General features: G+C 42.0%; 1 pseudogene across 1 annotated transcript; it reads left to right on the forward strand.

Annotated features, from left to right (window-relative positions):
- The first annotated feature begins 1,749 nt into the window (after positions 1-1,749).
- On the forward strand, positions 1,750-2,408 carry LOC103072268 (60S ribosomal protein L9 pseudogene; annotated as a pseudogene). Its single transcript, XR_456945.1, has one exon. The product of XR_456945.1 is annotated as a 60S ribosomal protein L9 pseudogene (transcript).
- Positions 2,409-6,843: the final 4,435 nt, after the last annotated feature.

Below are 6,843 nucleotides of genomic sequence, written 5' to 3' on the forward strand. Positions count from 1 at the left end.
GTTTTGACAAACATACAGTCATGTAACCACCACCACAATCATAACACAGAATATTTCCATCACTCCAAAAAGTTCCCTTGTGCCTCTTTGACAGTTCCTCCCCAGCCCCCATCACTGGCAACCACTAATCTGCTTTTCATTACTATAGTTTTGCCTTCTCTTGAATTTTATATAAGTGGAATCATACAGTATTTGGGGTTTTGTTTCTGGATTTTTTAAGATTCATCAATGCTGCTGCAAGTATTAGCTCATTCCTTTTTATTCCATTGTATGGATATGCCACATTTTGTTTACCCATTCCCAAGCTGATGGACTTTTGGGGTGTTTCCAGTTTGGGGCTATTTTGAATAAAGCGGTTAAGAACATTCAAGTCAAGTCTTTCTGTGAACATAAAATTTCATATTTCTTTGGTAAATCCCTAAGAGTGGAATTCTGAGTTACTGTGTAGATGTTATGTTTAACTTTGTAAGAAAATGCCCATCTGTTTCCCAAGGTGGCTGTACCATTTCACATTCCCACCAGCAGCCTAGGAAAGTTTCAATTGCTACACATCTTCGCCAACACTTTAAGGTGATTCACAGCCCCACAGTGATTGGTTCAGAGCTGGACATGTGACTCAGGCAGGACCAATCAGAATGAATCCCTTGGTGAGTTGTACACTGGGAAGGGAGGATCACATTTTCTTTGATGTGAATGAGCTGTCAAAGCAATATAGGCTTGGGGTGGTGCACTTGGTATTGTTGGTCTTTATAATTCTAGCCATATGAATAGACTTGCAGTGGTGTCTCATTGTGGTTTAAAGTGCATTTCCCTAATGACTAATGAATTTAGCATCTTTTCCACATGCTTATTTGCTACTCATATACCTTCTTTGTTTAAAATTTTTAATTAAATGAAAATTAGGGTTACACATGCCATGGTTTAAAAATAATTCAGGGACTTCCCTGGTGGCCCAGAGGTTAAGACTGCACTTGCATTGCAGGGGCGTGGGTTCAGTCCCTGGTCGGGGAACTAAGATCCCGCAGGCCGCACGGCATGGCCAAAAAAAAAAAAAAATTCAGAAAGTACAAAAGGGAAAAGTAAATCTTCACATCTCTGATAACCCTGTGAAGGTGACGACTGAGGAAACTGAAGCACAGGTAGCTTTTCCCCCAGTTACATAGCTATAGACAGCGGTGGGGCTGGGAATTAAACCAAGGCAGTCTGGCTCCAAAGCCAGCCTTATCCAATTTTACATAAATGATAGCACATCCTGCTCTATTCTCCTTCTGATGTTTTTCACTTCAGGTATCTTAGATATTGTTCCAAATTAGTACTTATTGATCTCCCTTGTTTGTTTTAATAATTCCATATATTCCACTGATATGCATATATTCCACTGAAATGATGTCATTATTAATATGGCAAGTCCTCTATTGATGGACGTTTAGGTTGTTTCCAACCCTTTGCTACAACAAATAATGCTGCAATGAAGATCCTTGTACAAACCTCTCTGTACCCATGTATAAGCATATCCATCCAGTGGATTCCTAGAAATGGAATTACTAAGCCAAAAAGTGTATATCCTTACTATTTTAAAGTGTCTATTTCCCCACATCCTCTCAAACACTGTGTTAAACTTTTCCATTCTTGCCAGTCTGGTAGATTTTTTTTAAAATGCTACCTCTTCATTGTTTTATTGTACATGTCTTCATTATGAGTGAGGTTGAGTATGTTTTCATGCCTTTAAAATTCAATTTCAGCTCTTTGCCACATCTACTGTGAGAATGAAAACGATTCTCAGCAATCAGACTGTCGACATTCCAGAAAATGTCAACATTACTCTGAAGGGATGCACAGTTATTGTGAAGGGCCCCAGAGGCACCCTGAGGAGGGACTTTGATCACATCAATGTAGAATTCAGTCTCCTTGGGAAGAAAAAGAAGAGGCTCCGGGTTGACAAATGGTGGGGGAATAGAAAGGAACTGGCAACTGTTCGCACTATCTGTAGTCATGTACAGAACATGATCAAGGGTGTTACACTGGGCTTCCGTTACAAGATGAGGTCTGTGTATGCTCACTTCCCCATCAATGTCGTTATTCAGAAGAATGGTTCTCTTGTTGAAATCCAAAATTTTGGGGGTGAAAAATACATCCGCAGGGCTCAGATGAGGCCAGGTGTTGTTTGTTCAGTATCTCAAGCCCAGAAAGATGAGTTGATTCTTGAAGGAAATGACACTGAACTTGTGTCAAATTCAGCTGCTTTGATTCAGCAAGCCACAGCAGTTCAAAACAAGGATATCAGAAAATTTTTGGATGGTATCTATGTTTCTGAGAAAGGAACAGTTCAGTAGGCTGATGAACAAGATCCGAGTGGTCTGGCTACAGAAACAGAAAGATACCAGATGATTCTTCAGACTCATTTGTGACATGTGATGTTTTAAAGATGAATAAAAGCTCTTTTGACTTGGGGAAAAAAAAATTCAATTTCATTTCCTGTGAATCAGAATTCTCCTTAAGATGTCTGGTGGTCTCAAAGCTAGGCCCTAATTTTGCTCTTACTTCTCTGCTTTTTATTCCTTCTCCATCTTCTCTGCTGGCCTTCCTTCCTCCATTTTTCCTCGCCAAATGGCAATTCTCTATGGTTTTCTCCTTAGTCCTCTTCTCACTCTACTTTATAACCTGGGGTGTCTTGTTCTTGCCCACAGTGGACATTGTCCCCTTCTTATTTACAATTCTCATTCTCCATCTCCTTTTGTTTTTGGCCACGTGGCACAGCTTGTGGGATCTAGTTCCCTGACCAGGGATCAAAGCTGGGCCCTTGGCGGTGAGAGCATGGAGTCCTAACCACTGGATCCCCAGGGAATTCCCTCATCGTCCATCTTTATATAACTTTCTGTGAGCTCCAGATCCACATTTTCAATTGCCTTCTAAACATACCTACCTAGGTACCCTTCAAACACCTCAAAAGTCTCTATATTCAAAACTGGACTTGGTCTCTTCCCTCTCCAAATCTGTTTATCTTCTCCAAATGTCAACTAATGGTGCCTCTATCTACGCAGTTCGTCAGGCAAAAAGTTGGAAGTCATTCTGCCTTCACTGTCAGTCCAGCCATAGCGCTAGATGCTGGGCAGGCTTAAAAAGAGAGTTGACACCTGAAACTAATACAACATGGTAAGTCAACTATACGTCAATAGAAATTTAAAAAGTTAAAAAAAAAAAAGAGAGAGAGAGAGAGCTGCTCCAATGCATTGGGCCAGAGCCATAATTTAAACATCCGCATTTTGCAACACAGGACTTCATCTATGGCTCTTTGAAACCTCCTTTGGCCTACATTCTTCTCCACTTGATCTCATGATAACCCTTTTATTGCTAAATCTAGCTTTTTTGATGATATCCAAGTAACTCCTTTTATCCTCAGATTTTTTACTGTGATTAGGTATGGGTAGTGAGTGCTGAGACTTTTCACCTTCTTGAGGTGGCCTTAGGCCTCATTTACAGATGCAGCATGTTGGGGAAGACCCAGATGTTCTGTGCTATGTCCCAGCCAAAGGGAAGTCTGGGAAGGCACAGGTCCAAGCAGGGAGCTTTCATTTGCTATTGGCTGCTATACACATGGGGCTCTTAGAGATAGCTAAAGATATACCTCCAAACTGGGGCAAAAGTTTTGCTCCTCTTATCTCCCCCAGACATACTGCAAATTAAAAAAGCAAGCCTAGATAACAATAATTGTTAACATTGATAAAACTTTACTGTATGCCAGATACCAGCCTGATATATCATATACATAATCTCATTCCATCCTTGCAACGGCCTACAAAATGGGTACAAGTCTTATTCCCATTTTACAGAAAAGGAAACTGAGGCTCTGAGAACTTAAGTAACTCTCTTTGACTGCAAAAACCCTAGGCTTAAACATTTCATTACACTCCAGCATAGTGGTTCATTGGCACGGAACCCTAGCCAAGGAGAAATTAGCCACAGACACAACATTGAAGGGTCTGCCCAATTCCCAGCCCCAGCTGGCTGCTTGCCTGAGCCCTGTAGAACAAATTCCTGTTGGCTGCTATCAGGTGGTTCCCAGTGCAGGCTGACCTCAGGGCACCAGCCCGGTTAGGAGAGCTCAGTTCCCTCTACCCTAGGACTTATCTTGCTCCCTGGAGCTGTGACAAGGCTCCACCCATCAGTGTTCCAACATTCTTTCTGATCGCCACCCACCATATAAATCTATTCCAGAGATGAAAATAGTATGTATTGATTTTTTAAAAGCCACAGAGGCAGTTAACAGAAGATTGTATGCTGCATCAGATCAAGTCAGTGAATCTGAAGAATAGATTAAAAGGTTCTAAAACTCAGAGAGAAAGGGTGGGGTGGGGATGGGGGAAGATAAACAGACTGGAGAAGAGATTCAAGGAATAAATGTGCATATAATTGGATCCCCAGAAGAACAGAACAAAGATAAAAGATGAAAAGGAATAACAGGGCTTCCCTGGTGGCGCAGTGGTTGAGAGTCCGCCTGCCAATGCAGGGGACACGGGTTCGTGCCCCGGTCCGGGAGGATCCCACATGCCGCGGAGCAGTGGGGCCCGTGAGCCGTGGCCGCTGAGCCTGCGCGTCCGGAGCCTGTGCTTCGCAACGGGAGAGGCCACAACAGTGAGAGGCCCACGTACCCCCCCACAAAAAAAAAGAAGCTAAAGTGCTTTCCAATGTGACTGTACCAATTTTCACTCCTACCAATAGAGTACGAGAGTTCCAGTTGCTTCACATCCTCATCGGCACTTGTTAATTTCCATCTTTTATTTTAGTCATCCTGGTGGATGTAAAATTGTAACTCATTATGGTTTTAACGTATATTCCCCTGATGACGGTGAGTACATTTTTAAATGTTTATAGACAATTTGGATACTCTCTTTTGTGAAGTTACTGTTTTTCTATTGCCTTTTTCTTCTCTAATGGGTTGTCTGACTTTTATATATTTTAAATGTATATTCTGCATTTATTTCCTTTTCAGCACTTTTCCCCCCAGTGCTGTTTGCCTTTTCACTCTCTTTATGGAGTTATTTGATGAACAAACAGAAGTTCTTAGTTTTAATATAGTCCAATTTATCTTTTGTGTGTGTGAGTGTGTGCGTGCATGTGTGTGTGTGTGTGTGTGTGTGTGTGTGTGGTGGTACGTTTGTGTTCTGGCAGACACTTTCATTTGTCTGTAAATATTGATTCCCTATTTTTTCCTTTGAAATGTGCCTAGCTGAATAATTTGCCTTCCCAGCCTCCCTTGCAGATAGGATGGCCATATTGAGACTGTGCCCCATAGGGTTAACAGAAGCTGGTGTCTTAACAGAAATCCTTGAATGTGTCTTATAGAACAACAGATAAGGAAACAACTTGTTAGAAACCCCACTGTTTGTAACCTTCCTTTACTGATTAAGCCTGCTTTAGTTGTTCTTTTTTCCCCCTTTCTCTAATTGCATACCCTCCCCCCTCCAAGCTTCACGTAGCCTAGGTAATATATCACCAGACTTCTTAACCACCCCAATAGATAATGCTTCTGACATAGGGGTCACTATAGTAACAGGGGCTTAAGTTGTTTTACAGAAATTTGGAGTCGGCTTCTGCCCAATTCAGGCTGGCTAAGTCTAGTGGGGACCACCGACACTAAAATTAAGCCTGCACAGAGCACCGATTAACTCACCTTTTCCCTACTTCCAATCACCTTTCCCCACACCTTACAACCACCCTGCTTCTTTATCCCATAAATATCTCAAGCCTCTTGCCTTTTGGGAGGCGGATCTGAGATTTGCTCTCCTGTCTCCTCACTTGGCTCCCTCGTGAATAAACCCTTTCTCTGCTGCAGACCTCAGTGCCTCAGGGTTTAGCTTGCTGCATGTCAGGCAAACAAACCTGGTTCAGTAACAATATGACACAGCTCTGGCCAATGAGATATAAACAGAACTCTGCTGGGATGTGGAAAGTTCTGGGGAGTTTTTTCTTTCCTAATAAAATGAGTCAGCTGTGACTCTACCTCCCCTCCCCTCCATCTTGAGCCTGGAATGCAAACACTATGTATGGAGCTGCAGCAGCCACCTTGCAACTATGAGGGAAAGGCCAAGAGAACCACAGTGACATCGGCCCAATATGAGCAGCTAAACCAAAATACATAATAAACACACAAAAACACATATACATATATTTATATGTATATATTTTTCCTTTGCTGTTCTGGACATTTTGTACATGATATAAATGAACCTCTATTAATTGCTTTCTGTGACTTGTAGCCAAATTGTTTCTAACTGATAACAAAACAGTCCTCCATCTCCCCCTCTCATTCTTCTCATTGCCTTTGCCAGGTTAATCTTCCTAAAATTCAGCTGTTTGCACGTCTTCCCTCTGATCAGATGCCTTCAGTGCCCTGTATCCTGGCTTTCAAGGGCCTCCAAGATCACAGCCTCCATCTTCAACGCTGTCTTCCATTCATTTCTGATTCACACAGTTCACTCCCTCTGTTCTTCATTCTCCCTACTCAGTCCCCCTTTCTCTTTCTCCACCTGGAATGCTAAGGGCAATGTCAACAGAGCGCTGAGTTCCGTATCCAGTCAGGATGTTGTTCATGTGTAAAGAGAACCTAAAGACATTCTCAGATATGGAAGAACTCAAATATTAGAGCACTATTTACTCATTCTGGAAAAATTGATTTGAGGATACAATGCAGGCAACTGGAAGATGAACCAAGGTGAAAAACAAATGCATGGAGAAGGTCTAGTGTGAAAGCACAGGCGGTGAGTACTACACCCCAATGATCAAAGCACTCAATCTAGAGAGAATTAAGGTAAGGACCTCATAACTATAGCTACAAAAAATAAA

The sequence above is a fragment of the Lipotes vexillifer genome, unplaced genomic scaffold, assembly GCF_000442215.2.
Source record: "Lipotes vexillifer unplaced genomic scaffold, Lipotes_vexillifer_v1.1 scaffold811, whole genome shotgun sequence".
NCBI lineage: Eukaryota > Metazoa > Chordata > Mammalia > Artiodactyla > Lipotidae > Lipotes > Lipotes vexillifer.